This window comes from Entelurus aequoreus, linkage group LG14, assembly GCF_033978785.1.
Source record: "Entelurus aequoreus isolate RoL-2023_Sb linkage group LG14, RoL_Eaeq_v1.1, whole genome shotgun sequence".
Taxonomy (NCBI): Eukaryota; Metazoa; Chordata; class Actinopteri; order Syngnathiformes; family Syngnathidae; genus Entelurus; species Entelurus aequoreus.
Window position 1 is genome coordinate 58,142,147 of NC_084744.1, and position 17,089 is coordinate 58,159,235.

The window sequence follows — 17,089 nt, forward strand, 5'->3', positions numbered from 1 at the left end:
CTGCATTCAGCATATGGAGCGGAAAACAACCAAAAATTGTAGGCTTCCTCACGCGACGAAACCGGCCTACATCACCACAGTTTGTAGTCTATTGCCCCCCAGGGTGTGGTGGCAGCGATGAGATGGAGACTTAATGGCGACAGGCCGAGTTACGCCGTTCCTTACACCCACCCCACCTTTCCCCTGGAGAGACACCACCTTAAATAAAAAATGTTCTGGGGGAAACACTGTTATCTTTTTTAGTCCGATTAATCACATTTTGGAAATTGGAATAATCGTGATCCCAATATTTGTCCACAAATGTACCGTAATTTCCGGACTATAAGCCGCTACTTTTTCCCCTCGTTCTGGTCCCTGCGGCTTATACAAGGGTGCGGCTTATTTACGGCCTGTTCTTCTCCGACACCGACGAAGAGGATTTCGGTGGTTTTAGTACGCAGGAGGAAGACGATGACACAATGATTAAAGACTGACTTTTCATATACCGGTAGGCTGGTTATTTTGATAACGTACAGGTGAGCACTTTGTATTACTTTGCACCGTTGTATTATTTGTACTCTGCACGAATGCTGTTCGCCATGTCAAAGATGTGAAAGTTTGATTGAATGATTGAAAGATTTATTGTTAATAAATGGGACGCTTTGCGTTCCCAAACAGTCATCTCTGTCCCGACAATCCCCTCCGTGGTAGCAGGAACCCCTATATACTACGGTAATTACACATCAAAACCCTGCGGCTTATAGTCGGGTGCGGCTTATATATGGAGCAATCTGTATGTTCCCCTAAATTTAGCTGGTGCGGCTTATAGTCAGGTGCGGCTTATAGTCCGGAAATTACGGTAATGTTATCTAAAGATTTTTCAGGCTTTTGGAAGAAAATGTATCCAGCGAGCACACAATTCAGTCTCCTCACTCATTTTTGTAGTAACATATTCATTGTAGGACTGGGCGATATATGGAATATACTCGATATATCGCGGGTTTGTCTCTGTGCGATATAGAAAATGACTATATCGTGATATTGGAGTATACTTTCTCACGCAGTTGCTTTGAGCTGCGGGCATTTATCCCTCTTTCTTGTCTCTGCTTCTCACAGAGACGTAAAACAACATACGTCACATACTGTCGCGCGTGCGACGTCACACACCCTCGCCGAGCAGAGAGGTAGCAGCGTGGGTAGCGTTAGCTGTGATGCTAGCATAGAGGTGCGAGTGGTAATACGAGAGAGAGAAGGTGCCAATCTGGTAACAAATGAAGGAAGAAGAATTAATTCCCAAGAAAAACAACAGGGGGTCCATTGTCTGGCGGTGGTTTGGCTTCAAGCGGGAAGATGTCGAACAGACAACAGTAATGTGTCAAGTATGCGACAAAAGCGTTGCTACAAAAAGTAGCAGCTCTACTAATGTAGCATCATTTGAAAAGTCACCCGCTAGAGAATAAGGAGTGCTTGAAACTCCGCAAGTCAACATCTCTGTTCGGTGCCACACCCACAAAATGCCAAAGCAACCATTTCCACATCAACACCGTATGAAAAAATAGTCAACAACAGAAGGAGATAACGTCCGCAGGAACCTACCACATAGCGAAGGACATACACTATTTGATTTCCTATTATGCAGCTCATTTTTATCTGACAGTTATTGAAATATCTTGCGACATCATGCACAAAAGTGCACTTTATTTGTTTTAAACTATTGTAGTGGCGTTCTGTGCAAAAAGTGCACTTTATTTTAGTGTTGTTTTGATATGTCATCTTAGTGACATTATGCACAAAAGAAGCTTGTTTTAAAATGACTGACAATCTTGCACTTTCGGTTTTGGAAATGACATGAATGTTTGTGCCACTGCTTAATAACTGTTTAATAAATACACTTTTGCTCAATTGACTTAGTTGTGGTTTCCCTCTCTGCATAAAAGTTTAAAATGAGCATATATTAATGCAGTATGAAGAAGAATGTTTTAATGTAGACACGTAGAATCATCATACTGCTGTGATTATATGCATCAAGTGTTCATTCAAGGCTAAGGCAAAATATGGAGATATATATTGTGTATCGTGACATGGCTTAAAGATATCGAGATATTAATAAAAGGCCGTATTGCCCAGCCCTAGTTCATTGATCTGACCACTGACTGCATAGCGGTTAATGCACAAAAACAAATTGCATGATTAATCCAAGTGTGTACATGATTAATGGGATATTGTGTTTAATCAAATGAGTTAATTTTGACAGCCCTACTAAATATTAAGGATGCATTGATTATTGCGGTTTCAAAATCTTCACAATAATGCCACACTGATCTACACTTTGTGAGTGCCGATTTTTCTGGCGCTTTTGCCGGTCTGAAAATAAACGACATCTTTTGGGAGATTGCCAGCCCAGCCGATCACCGTATCTTGCCACGACTTGCTGTATTAGTGACACCATCATTTGTACTAACATTCATTTTATTAATAAACAAACTGTTCAAGAAAACCAAAGCAAGTCCAAAGCGTCCGTCTTTTATGTTCGGCGTCCCTTTTGGACTAGATCACGCCACACTAACAAAAAGACAAACAGGCGTTCCAAGCCCAAACAGACTCGGTCAAGGGAAAAATATATTTAAAACATCAATTTGTGAGGTATTTACATTATGCAACATTAAATTGCGAGGTAACTTTTCTGAAAAACTGCATTTTCCAAAATTATATAAAAAACATGTCCAATTCTCAGAAAGTAAAAAGTTGAAAGACACTAAAGTGAACATTACTGTTATGCTGGATGTTTACATTGTCACTTTAAAGACACTCAATTGTAAGTTTTTTATATATATATATATATATATATATATATATATATATATATATATATATATATATATATATATATATATATATATATATATATATATATATACTACCGTTCAAAAGTTTGGGGTCACCCAAACAATTTTTTGTTTGAGCCTTCATTTCTAAGACGAGAATAGACTGTCGAGTTTCAGATGAAAGTTCTCTTTTTCTGGCCATTTTGAGCGTTTACTTGACCCCACAAATGTGATGCTCCAGAAACTCAATCTGCTCAAAGGAAGGTCAGTGTTGTAGCTTCTGTAATGAGCTAAACTGTTTTCAGGTGTGTGAACATGATTGCACAAGGGTTTTCTAATCATCAATTAGCCTTCTGAGCCAATGAGCAAACACATTGTACCATTAGAACACTGAAGTGATAGTTGCTGGAATTGGGCCTCTATACACCTATGTAGATATTGCACCAAAAACCAGACATTTGCAGCTAGAATAGTCATTTACCACATTAGCAATGTATAGAGTGTATTTCTTTAAAGTTAAGACTAGTTTAAAGTTATCTTCATTGAAAAGTACAGTGCTTTTCCTTCAAAAATAAGGACATTTCAATGTGACCCCAAACTTTTGAACGGTAGTATATATATATATATATATATATATATATATATATATATATATATATATATATATATATATATATATATATATATATATATATATATATATATATATATATATATATATATATATATATATATATATATATATATATATATATATATATATATATATATATATATATATATTTTTTTTTTTGCTTTGTTATCACTCCGGTACTCTTATCTTGTTCTGTATATTGTACAGTATTTTGTATATTGTACAGGATTGCTTATCATTTTTATTGGATAGTACCGTATTTTTCGGGCTATAAGTCGCAGTTTTTTTCATAGTTTGGCCGGGGGTGCGACTTATACTCAGGAGCGACTTATGTGTGAAAGGATTAACACATTCCCGTAAAATATCAAATATTATTATTTAGCTCATTCACGTAAGAGACTAGACGTACAAGATTTCATGGGATTTAGCGATTAGGAGTGACAGATTGTTTGGTAAACGTATAGCATGTTCTATATGTTAGTTATTTGAATGACTCTTACCATAATATGTTACGTTAACATACCAGGCACGTTCTCAGTTGGTTATTTCTGCCTCATATAACGTACACTTATTCAGCCTGTTGTTCACTATTCTTTATTTATTTTAAATTACCTTTCAAATGTCTATTTTTGGTGTTGGCTTTTATCAAATACATTTCCCCCAAAAATGCGACTTATACTCCAGTGCGACTTATATATGTTTTTTCCCTTCTTTATTATGCATTTTCGGCCGGTGCGACTTGTACTCCGGAGCGACTTATACTCCAAAAAATACGGTAGTCTATTTATTTCAATTCTTAATTTTGTCTTTATTACTTCTTGTGTAATTTATTTTTATCCCATATTTGTTCCCACTACCGCACCTTAAATTGGAGTCCTTAATCCCGTTATATGCAAACATAATGACAATAAAGTCCATTCTATTCTATTCTACCACTTAAAAACATGTTTGAAGTAATAAATATATGAGCATTATATTTGTAATCAATTAGTGTGTTTATCCTAAACATTCCTTTAACAATATAACATACATCCATAAACATGGATGCATATGCAAAAGTGCAATATATTTATCTGTACGGTAATCTATTTATTTTTATCTGCACCTTATTGCTCTTTTATCCTGCACTACAACCAGCTAATGCAATGAAATGTCGTTCTTATCTGTACTGTAAAGTCCAAATTTGAATGACAATAAAAAGGAAGTCCAAGTCTAACTTGATTTTACATACTATGGCATTTTTACAAGTCTATTTTTAACATACACCGCGATAATATCGTACCGTGGCCTTAATACCGTGATAGTATTGTACCGTGACATTTTCATATCGTTACATTCCTGCTACATATACAATAAAAGTCTCTAAATCTGCTATTGATTGTTTAAGGACACATTTTCTTCTTTACACCGAATTGTTTTTTGTTTTTTTCGGTGTGGTTGTTTCCGGACGAGGAGACGCTGCTCCGTTGTTGATTGGAGTAAAGTCTGAATGTCATTAAAACAAGTTAGCTCCATCTTTTGACACTTCTTCCACTCCCATCCTTGCACGCTACACCGCTACAACAAAGATGACGGGGGGAGAAGACGCTGTCGAAGGTGAGTCACGTAAATAAGACCCGCCCACAAAACGGCGCATCCTGAAGCGACTTGAAGATGATCTGTAAAACATCATCTATGCAACATTTTGAGCAAAGAACCACCATTACATGTTATGTAGACCACAAGGAAGTCTTTTACATTTAGGAAAAAAAAATAATAATAATATGACTCTATTCCGACCCTATATTCCGGTGCGCCTAATATATAAAAAAAGATAAAAAATAGACCGTTCATGGGCAGTGCCCTATGGTCCGGAAAATATGGTATATTTGCCGGTTCAAACTATTAATTATTTATTATCGGTCGACTTCAAAGTCATGCACTTTCCGGTACAGTTTCTTCAATTTTGATTCGTCGAAAGTTTTATCGATCACAAATACTATTTGTTTTCTTTTGTGTTGTTTTTTTAACAAATTAAGTAACGTTTATGACAACCTTTTTCCAAAACACAATATAGAATGTGAGATATAACAGGATAAAGCATACATTTATCATTTGTTTTCAAAACGCTTCAAAAAAGTGGGACCCCCATAAATTTACAGTGGGACCCCATTTTTATGACGTTTTGAAGATTCCTAGCGCAGACACTGAGAAAATTCCCACGGAAATTTTGATGGGGCCTGCTACCTGTGCCCAGGACCTCTAGCCGTACTTATTAGATGGTGCCGAGTGTCTGAATCCGTGAGTTTGAGGTGTAAACTGTACAAAACCAATTACAGAGCTAGCCTAAAATGTTAGCATGCGCATATTAAAATGCTAACACTTAGCAAATGTGCTAACAGATAGCATGTCTCACACGTCAATTAACACGGCTGTAAGGTGTATTGTCATCAATTACAGTGTTAATAATTCATTTTACATACTATAGCATTTTTACAGGTCTATTTTTAACATATGCCGCGATAATATCGTACCTTGGCCTTAACCGTCATAATATCGTACCGTGACATTTTCATATCGTTACATTCCTAATACATATACAACAAAAGTCTCTAAATTTGCTTTTAATTGTTTAGGGACACATTTGTATTCTTTACAGCGAATTGAGGCACCAAAACTAACACAATTTATCCGAAAGTAGACACCTTTAAGGACAGTAGTAAAATGAACCTTTTGTTGACACTTAGAGCCAAATTGTGGTCACATTTAAAAGGCAGAACTGAGATGATAAGAACAAGATCTTACAACGGAGTTAACCTGCTGCTCCAATTTAAAATCATTTTTTAACTTAAAACCAAGATTTGTGACAGTTGCTTTTAAATAAGGCCTCAGGGGGGTCCAGGTCACTGGGGGGAGCATTCTGTTAGACTTTGGAGTCAAATAAAATGATTTCCGTCTTGTTCTCATTGAAGTTTAGAAAGTTTACCGCCAACCATGAATTGATTAACGTGGACCCCGATTTAAACAAGTTGAGAAACTTATTCGGGTGTTACCATTTAGTGGTCAATTGTACAGAATATGTATTGTACTGTGCAATCTACTAATAAAAGTTTCAATCAATCAAAAACCATACTTTCATGTCCTCAAGACAATTTAAAAGTGATTTTAAACTACTGTCAGTTTTCTTTTTTTTAAAAAGGGACAGATATAGTGATAGTATCGTACCGTGACATTTTAATATCGTTACATTCCTTGCAACCTGGGGCCGTGCATTGTCATTAAGGCTGAAACGACGCGTCGACGTAGTCGACGTCATCGGTTACGTAAATACGTCGACGCCGTTTTTGTGCGTCGACGCGTCGCATAATGACGTCACACTACCGTCATGGCGAAGCGCAAAGCAGACGATCAAAGAAGACGATGCGAGCGGTGCGAGCGAGGGGGGAAAAGCATGCCAAAAGTGGTCAAAAGTGTGGGAGTATTTCAATAAACGGCCTAATAATGTTGTTGTATGCACACTGTGTCGAGCGGAAATGGCCTATCATAGCAGCACAACGGCTATGAACGAACATTTGAAAAGAAAACCATCAACTAGTCAATCGTCCGTGCGAGCATACGTTGTCATCATTACACAAAAACATGAATGTGTCATTTGTATCTGCTAGGGGTGTAACGGTACGTGTTTTGTATTGAACCGTTTCGGTACGGGGCTTTCGGTTCGGTACGGGGGTGTACCGAACGAGTTTCTAAGCTAAAGTCTTAACAAGCTGCTTTGCTCCGTCTGCCTGTCTCAGCACGCAGCATAGTCCCACCCATACAACCATCTGATTGGTACACACGCAGCATTGTCCCACCCACACAACCATCTGATTGGTACACACGAAGCATTATCAGCCAATCAGCAATGTGCGTATTTAGAGCGCATGTAGTCAGCGCTTCAGCGTGGAGCAGATAGGTGTTTAGCAGGTGAGCATCAGGCAGCGGACTCTCCCCAAATGATAATAAACACCTCCCAGTCAACTACTAGTAACATCACTATGAGCCCGTTGACCTTCTAGAAACTTAAACTGCAGCTCAGCTCACTCGCAATCCTGGCTTGAGGTGAAGGCTAATTAGCTCTCAGTTCCAGCCACATCGACCCCTTCTGAGCGCCTATTTTCAGCTGCTGGGAATATTGTAAACAAGAAAAGAAGCAAAGCATGTAGACATGCTAACCTTTCTTCATTACAACTGTTAGACACTCACTGGAATGAGTAGAATTGGTTATTGTGTACTGTGTTGGACTGGATGTTTATTTTGCACATTTTAAAAGCAATACTTAATGTTTACAGTGCTCCAGAATATTTAGATTGGCACTTTTTTGTATTGGATGTTTATCTTTATTTTTGCACATTTTAGCAAATAAGCAATACTTTCACTTTTGTTGAAATGTTTACACTGTTACAGAATATTTCGTTTTGCACTTTTTTGTATTGGATGTTTATCTTTATTTTTGCACATTTTAAAGCAAAATAAGCAATACTTTTACTTTTGAAATGCTTATACTATTGCAGAATATTAAGATTTGCACTGGATGTTGACTTTTATATTTGCACATTAAAAAGCAAATAAGCTACTTTTAATTTTGTTAAATGTTAAAAGTTTTAAATGTTTACATTGTTACAGAATATTTAGTCATGTTGTTGTCAATGTTGACTGAGTGGCCATACTTCTTTTTTTTTTGTAAATAAAAGCCATGCCTTTTGAAAAAACGGGCCTACATTTATTTTTTCATCTTCTTTTTGAATAAAAAAATAATTGGTAAAAGGAAAAATAATCTATAGATTAATCGAAAAAAATAATCTATAGATTAACCGATTAATCGAAAAAAATAATCTATAGATCAATCGATAGAAAAATAATCGTTAGCTGCAGCCTTAATTGTCATGCTGCAACACGAGGTGATGGTCTCGGGTGAATGGCACAATGGCCCTCAAAAGTCTCTAAATTTGCTTGTAAATTGTTTAATTGTTCACATTTTCTTCTTTACACCGAATTGAGGCAGCAAGACTAACACAATTTATCTGAAAGTAGACACATTCAAGGACAGTAATAAGCTCGGGGGTAAATTAACCTTCTGTTGATATTGTGGTCACGTTTAAAAGGCAAAATGTATTATTAGGGTTTTATGTTAATGTATATGAATTAATAGGTAGCTATAATAAGTTTTTTTAATTGTTTAGGGACAAGACTAACACAATTTATCTGAAAGTAGACACATTTAAGGAATGTGGAAATAGTGTCAAAGCGCTTTGAGTTCCTTTAAAAAGTAGAAAAGCACTCTTTACAGTAGTAAGTTCGGGGGTAAATTAACCTTTTGTTGACACTTTTGTTGATATTGTGGTCACATTTAAAAGGCAAAATTGATTATTATGGTTTTACGCTGATGTATACGAATTAATAGGTAGCTATTTTGATTATTTAGTGTAGAATGCTGCAACATGAGGTGATGGTCTCGGGTGAATGGCACAACAATAGCCCTCAGGAACCTCAAAGTCTCTAAATTTGCTTTTTAATTGTTAAGGGACACATTTTCTTCTTTACAGGTCTTAGATGATAAAAACAAGATCTTACAACGGAGTTATTAACCTGCTGCTCCAATTTAGAATCATTGTCGGACTTAAAACCAAGATTTGTGACTGTGGGTTTTAAATAAGGCCTGAGGGGGGTCCAGGTCACTGGGGGGAGCATTCTGTTAGACTTTGGAGTCAAATAAAACGATTTCCGTCTTGAAGTTTACTGCCAACCATACTTTTATGTACTCAAGACAATTTAGAAGTGATTTTAAACAAGTGTCACTTTTCTTTTTTCTTTTTTAAAAAGGGACATAAATATAGCGATAGTATCGTACTGTGACATTTTAATATCGTTACATTCCCTTGCAACGTGGGGCAGTGCATCATCATGCTGCAACATGAGGTGATGGTCTCGGGTGAATGGCACAACAATGGCCCTCAGAAACCTCAAAAGTCTCTAAATTTGCTTTTAATTGTTTACATTTTCTTCTTTACACCGAATTGAGGCAGCAAGACTAACACCATTTATCTGAAAGTAGACACATTTAAGGACAGTAGTAAGCTCGGGGGTAAATTAACCTTTTGTTGACACTTTTGTTGATATTGTGGTCACATTTAAAAGGCAAAACTGATTATTAGGGATTTAAGCTAATGTATAGGAATTAATAGGTAGCTATAATAAGTCATTTTGATGATTTAGTGTAGAAGTGAGGAGAATAGGAGGCAGTGATGCAGGGGTTAGGCGATTTAAAAACAAACAACAATATTTTAAAATGAGTTCTAAAATGAACTGGGAGCCAGTGAAGGGATTCTAAAATGGGGGTAATGTGTTCCTGCTTTTTTAGTGGCAGTTAAAAGGCGAGCAGCAGCATTTCGGACTAACTGCAATCGAACGATTGAGGCCTGTTTCATTCAAACGTAAAGGGAGTTGCAGTAGTCCAAACGTGATTAAATAAAAGCTTGTATTACCCGCTAAAAGTCGTTAAAATTATAAAACTGATTTAATTTTTGCTAGATGATAAAAACAAGATCTTACAACGGAGTTATTAACCTGCTGCTCCAATTTAAAATCATTGTCGGAATTAAAACCAAGATTTGTGACTATGGGTTTTAAATAAGGCCTCAGGGGGGTCCAGGTCAATGGGGGGAGCATTCTGTTAGACTTTGGAGTCAAATAAAACGATTTCCGTCTTGAAGTTTACTGCCAGCCATACTTTTATGTCCTCAAGACAATTTAGAAGTGATTTTAAACTAGTGTCTCTTTTCTTTTTTTAAAAAGGGACATAGATATAGCGATAGTGAGGCAGCAAGACTAGCACAATTTATCTGAAAGTAGACACATTTAAGGACAGTAATAAGCTCGGGGGTAAATTAACCTTTTGTTGATATTGTGGTCACATTTAAAAAGGGACATAGATATAGCGATAGTATCATACTGTGACATTTTAATATCGTTACATTCCCCTGCAACGTGGGGCCGTGCATTGTCATGCTGCAACATGAGTTTGAGTTTATTTGGAACATGCAAGCATACAACATGATACATCACAATTTCCAGTTTCTCTTTAACATGTTCGAAAAGGAGTAGGAAGAAGCAGAGCTTATTTAATCCTACCCCTTTTCTTTTAAATAACAGTTGCTAAAACTTTTGTTCACTTCCTGTTCTCAATTTATTCACAATATACACTCCGTAAGTAATCACAATACAAATAAATAAATAATACTCGGTGAAGTAAGTTACATTTCATATGGTGAGATGGGTAAGATTATTTTGAAAATGAATGGACGGATGAAATAAATTCAGAATGTTTATCATGGTTCTTCTTCTTTGTACTTTGTAAACACTAAAAATGTGAAGAATGTCTTGAAGTGGATTATATTAGTAAATTGTTTGATTGCTTTGCTTGATCCATTCCATCATTGAATTCCACATCCTGATATACTGAAGGTCTTAAGTGCTGTACGTGCGTACAAATGTTTTAAATTAAATTTTTCTCCAATATTATAGTTCTCCTCTTTTTTTGTGAAGAATTGTTGTATATTCTTGGGTAGCAGGTTATAGTTTGCTTTGTGTGTAATTTTAGCTGTTTGCAAATCCACTATGTCGTGGAATTTCTGTATTTTTGTTTCAATGAATAAAAGGGTTTGTATGTTCTCTATATCAAACATTATGTATTATTCAAACTGATCTGAGGTGATGGTCTCGGGTGAACGGCACAACATTGGCCCTTAGGAACCTCAAAAAGTCTCTAAATTTGCTTTTTAATTGTTTAGGGACACATTTTCTTCTTTACAAGTCTTAGATGATAAAAACAAGATCTCACAACGGAGTTATCAACCTGCTGCTCCAATTTAAAATCATTGTCGGATTTAAAACCAAGATTTGTGACTGTGGGTTTTAAGTAAGGCCTCGGGGGGGGTCCAGGTCACTGGGGGGAATATTCTGTTTGACTTTAGAGTCAAATATAATGATTTCCGTCTTGTTCTCATTGAAGTTTAGGAAGTTTACCGCCAACCATACTTTCACGGCACAACAATGGCCCTCAGGAACCTCAAAAGTCTCTAAATTTACTTTTTAATTGTTTAAGGACAAGACTAACACAATTTATCTGAAAGTAGACACATTTAAGGACGGTAGTAAGCTCGGGGGTAAATTAACCTTTTGTTGACACTTTTGTTGATATTGTGGTCACATTTAAAAGGCAAAACTGATTATTAGGGTTTTAAGCTAATGTATAGGAATTAATAGGTAGCTATAATAAGTCATTTTGATGATTTAGTGTAGAATGCTCCAACATGAGGTGATGGTCTTAGGTGAATGGCACAACAATGGCCCTGAGGAACCTCGAAAGTCTCTAAATTTACTTTCTAATTGTTTAGGGACAAGACTAACACAATTTATCTGAAAGTAGACACATTTAAGGAATGTGGAAATAGTGTCAAAGCGCTTTGAGTTCCTTAAAAAAAGTAGAAAAGCGCTCTTTACAGTAGTAAGCTCGGGGGTAAATGAACCTTTTGTTGACACTTTTGTTGATATTGTGGACACATTTAAAAGGCAAAATTGATTATTATGGTTTTACGCTGGTGTATACGAATTAATAGGTAGCTATTTTGATTATTTAGTGTAGAATGCTGCAACATGAGGTGATGGTCTCGGGTGAATGGCACAACAATGGCCCTTAGGAACCTCGAAAGTCTCTAAATTTACTTTTTAATTGTTTAGGGACAAGACTAGCACAATTTATCTGAAAGTAGACACATTTAAGGACAGTAGTAAGCTCGGGGGTAAATTAACCTTTTGTTGACACTTTTGTTGATATTGTGGTCACATTTAAAAGGCAAAATTGATTATTATGGTTTTACTCTGATGTATACGAATTAATAGGTAGCTATTTTGATTATTTAGTGTAGAATGCTGCAACATGAGGTGATGGTCTCGGGTGAATGGCACAACAATGGCCCTTAGGAACCTCAAAAGTCTCTAAATTTGCTTTTTAATTGTTTATGGACAAGACTAACACAATTTATCTGAAAGTAGACACATTTAAGGACAGTAGTAAGCTCGGGGGTAAATTAGCCTTTTGTTGACACTTTTGTTGATATTGTGGTCACATTTAAAAGGCAAAACTGATTATTAGGGTTTTAAGCTAATGTATAGGAATTAATAGGTAGGTATAATAAGTCATTTTGATGATTTAGTGTAGAATGCTCCAACATGAGGTGATGGTCTTAGGTGAATGGCACAACAATGGCCCTGAGGAACCTCGAAAGTCTCTAAATTTACTTTCTAATTGTTTAGGGACAAGACTAACACAATTTATCTGAAAGTAGACACATTTAAGGAATGTGGGAATAGTGTCAAAGCGCTTTGAGTTCCTTAAAAAAAGTAGAAAAGCGCTCTTTACAGTAGTAAGCTCGGGGGTAAATGAACCTTTTGTTGACACTTTTGTTGATATTGTGGACACATTTAAAAGGCAAAATTGATTATTATGGTTTTACGCTGGTGTATACGAATTAATAGGTAGCTATTTTGATTATTTAGTGTAGAATGCTGCAACATGAGGTGATGGTCTCGGGTGAATGGCACAACAATGGCCCTTAGGAACCTCGAAAGTCTCTAAATTTACTTTTTAATTGTTTAGGGACAAGACTAGCACAATTTATCTGAAAGTAGACACATTTAAGGACAGTAGTAAGCTCGGGGGTAAATTAACCTTTTGTTGACACTTTTGTTGATATTGTGGTCACATTTAAAAGGCAAAATTGATTATTATGGTTTTACTCTGATGTATACGAATTAATAGGTAGCTATTTTGATTATTTAGTGTAGAATGCTGCAACATGAGGTGATGGTCTCGGGTGAATGGCACAACAATGGCCCTTAGGAACCTCAAAAGTCTCTAAATTTGCTTTTTAATTGTTTATGGACAAGACTAACACAATTTATCTGAAAGTAGACACATTTAAGGACAGTAGTAAGCTCGGGGGTAAATTAACCTTTTGTTGACACTTTTGTTGATATTGTGGTCACATTTAAAAGGCAAAACTGATTATTAGGGTTTTATGCTAATGTATAGGAATTAATAGGTAGCTATAATAAGTCATTTTGATGATTTAGTGTAGAATGCTCCAACATGAGGTGATGGTCTCGGGTGAATGGCACAACAATGGCCCTTAGGAACCTCAAAAGTCTCTAAATTTGCTTTTTAATTGTTTATGGACAAGACTAACACCATTTATCTGAAAGTAGACACATTTAAGGAATGTGGAAATAGTGTCAAAGTGCTTTGAGTTCCTTAAAAAAAGTAGAAAAGCGCTCTTTTGTTGAAACTTTTGTTGATATTGTGGTCACATTTAAAAGGCAAAATTGATTATTATGGTTTTACGCTGATGTATACGAATTAATAGGTAGCTATTTTGATTATTTAGTGTAGAATGCTGCAACATGAGGTGATGGTCTCGGGTGAATGGCACAACAATGGCCCTTAGGAACCTCAAAAGTCTCTAAATCTGCTTTTTAATTGTTTATGGACAAGACTAACACAATTTATCTGAAAGTAGACACATTTAAGGACAGTAGTAAGCTCGGGGGTAAATTAACCTTTTGTTGACACTTTTGTTGATATTGTGGTCACATTTAAAAGGCAAAACTGATTATTAGTGTTTTATGCTAATGCATAGGAATTAATAGGTAGCTATAAGTCATTTTGATGATTTAGTGTAGAATGCTCCAACATGAGGTGATGGTCTCAGGTTAATGGCACAACAATGGCCCTGAGGAACCTCGAAAGTCTCTAAATTTACTTTTTAATTGTTTAGGGACAAGACTAACACCAATTTGTCTGATAGTAGACACATTTAAGGAATGTAGAAATAGTGTCAAAGCGCTTTGAGTTCCTTAAAAAAAAGTAGAAAAGCGCTCTTTACAGTAGTAAGCTCTGGGATAAATTAACCTTTTGTTGACACTTTTGTTGATATTGTGGTCACATTTAAAAGGCAAAATTGATTATTATGGTTTTACGCTGGTGTATACGAATTAATAGGTAGCTATTTTGATTATTTAGTGGAGAATGCTGCAACATGAGGTGATGGTCTCGGGTGAATGGCACAACAATGGCCCTTAGGAACCTCAAAAGTCTCTAAATGTGCTTTTTAATTGTATATGGGCAAGACTAACACCATTTATTTGAAAGTGGACACATTTAAGGACAGTAGTAAGCTCGGGGGTAAATTAACCTTTTGTTGACACTTTTGTTGATATTGTGGTCACATTTAAAAGGCAAAACTGATTATTAGGGTTTTATGCTAATGCATAGGAATGAATAGGTAGCTATAATAAGTCATTTTGATGATTTAGTGTAGTATGCTGCAACATGAGGTGATGGTCTCGGGTGAATGGCACAACAATGGCCCTGAGGAACCTCAAGTCTCTAAATTTGCTTTTTAATTGTTTATGGACAAGACTAACACCATTTATCTGAAAGTAGACACATTTAAGGAATGTGGAAATAGTGTCAAAGTGCTTTGAGTTCCTTAAAAAAAGTAGAAAAGCGCTCTTTTGTTGAAACTTTTGTTGATATTGTGGTCACATTTAAAAGGCAAAATTGATTATTATGGTTTTACGCTGATGTATATGAATTAATAGGTAGCTATTTTGATTATTTAGTGTAGAATGCTGCAACATGAGGTGATGGTCTCGGGTGAATGGCACAACAATGGCCCTTAGGAACCTCAAAAGTCTCTAAATTTGCTTTTAAATTGTTTATGGACAAGACTAACACAATTTATCTGAAAGTAGACACATTTAAGGACAGTAGTAAGCTCGGGGGTAAATTAACCTTTTGTTGACACTTTTGTTGATATTGTGGTCACATTTAAAAGGCAAAACTGATTATTAGGGTTTTAAGCTAATGTATAGGAATTAATAGGTAGGTATAATGAGTAATTTTGATGATTTAGTGTAGAAGTGAGGAGAAGAGGAGGCAGTGATGCAGGATGCTTTCCTCAAGCTCACAAACCCGTCGGTTAGCATTAGCTTCCACCGCCAAGATGTGCCTATTGCAATGTGCAGGCTGGGGTGAAAAATGACGTTTATTCACTCGGGGACACGCAATGTTGTGTGCGGGGGAGCTAAAGCCTTTTTCCCGGCCAGTCCCGACCAAGCTCGGGGGTCCAGCAGACTCCTCGGGAGCTCGTCAACAAACCCCACCAAAGCAAAGCAACGTGCCACAATAACCATGACCCGTCAAACGTTCTCAACCCGGGTTAGGCCGCAATACTCTTTCCGTTCAACTGCCCCCGTTTTTCGGCGAAAATACCCCGCAAAATAACCCCCCAGCCCGCCGCCCCGAGTGCCCCGGTAACAATTGTGGGTGGTAAATTTACCTTAGCGTGGACACACATGGCGTTCTCCGTCTCACAACACTGTGCGATTACAGGAAACGACTCGGCGACGAGCAGGAACTAACATTCTTGGCAAAAGGGGGAAGAGCGAGTCCGAGGGGGGCGGTGCGTTTCTGGCCGGGGCCGAGCCGTGATTGGTCGGGCCTCCGCCGAGCCGGAAGCACGCGATGCGCTCATTGGCTGGACGGCGCGTCGGTCAAAGCCGCGGGGCTGCCGTTAGGCGGGAGGTTAGCCGTAGTTCGGTTGAGGGACAATAAATGCGGCCTAGCCGAGTGATCTTCAGGAGCTGCTCGTTTACGCGCTGAGAAAGAACGCTTACATGTTGGGTGTTTACATAATGCGACATTAGTTTCATGTTTTTTAAAGATACAGCGTCCGCCTTGCTGTGTTTTAAGACATATGCTGGCGAATATGCCTACTTTGGTGGCTGAGTGGAGGCCTCCTGCGCAAGCATATGTTAGCTACATATACACTCTGACTTTCATACGTTTACTCTTATCACATTTATTATTTTTTTTTGTGGAAATAATGCGTTTTTCATCGATATCAGATTGGGTATTTAGCGCCCCCTAGTGACCAGAAACTTACACATGATTATTAGCGCCATTGTTTCACTTCTGTCACCATGTTTTACACTTTCCGGCCACCGTACTCTTTATATTTATCTATAAGACAAGGGGTGGCAAATTTTTGATTTATAAAAAAATGTTTTTTTACAATAGAGCACACAAACAGTATATATATTCATTTTCTTGCTTTATTTTTAAAATGTATATTTTTAATTTTTAAAATATGTTTTTTTTTTCTTGTTTTAATTTACAAATTTTAAATATGTTTATTTTCTTGTTTTAAGTTGGAATTTTTAAAATATGTTTATTCCCTCGTTTTAATTAGATTTTTTTAGAATATGTTTATTTTCTTGTTTTATGGTGGACATTTAAAAAATATATATATGTTCTTGTTTTAATTTGTACATTTTTAAAATGTTTTTTGTTCTTGTTTTAATTTAGAAATGTTTAAAATGTCTTTATTTTCATGTTTTAATTTGAAATGTTTTAAAATATGTTTATTTTGGAATTTAAAACTATGTTATTTAGATATATGTTTATTTCTTGTTTATGTTGGACATTTCTAAAATATGTTTATTTTCTTGTATTAATTTGTTCATTTTTAAAATCAGTTTTTTGTTCTTGTTTTGATTTGGAAATGTTTAA

General features: G+C 36.4%; 1 protein-coding gene across 7 annotated transcripts in view; it reads right to left on the minus strand.

The window, feature by feature from the left end:
* Positions 1-15,946, minus strand: part of LOC133665115 (chromodomain-helicase-DNA-binding protein 8-like) — a 105,035-nt gene extending 89,089 nt beyond the window's left edge. For all 7 annotated transcript variants that reach the window (XR_009828688.1, XM_062070330.1, XM_062070329.1 and 4 more), the window contains exon 1: positions 15,858-15,946. The gene's annotated coding sequence lies outside the window, so the exon portion shown is untranslated. The remainder of the gene's footprint in view (positions 1-15,857) is intronic.
* Between the last annotated feature and the right edge of the window lie 1,143 nt (positions 15,947-17,089).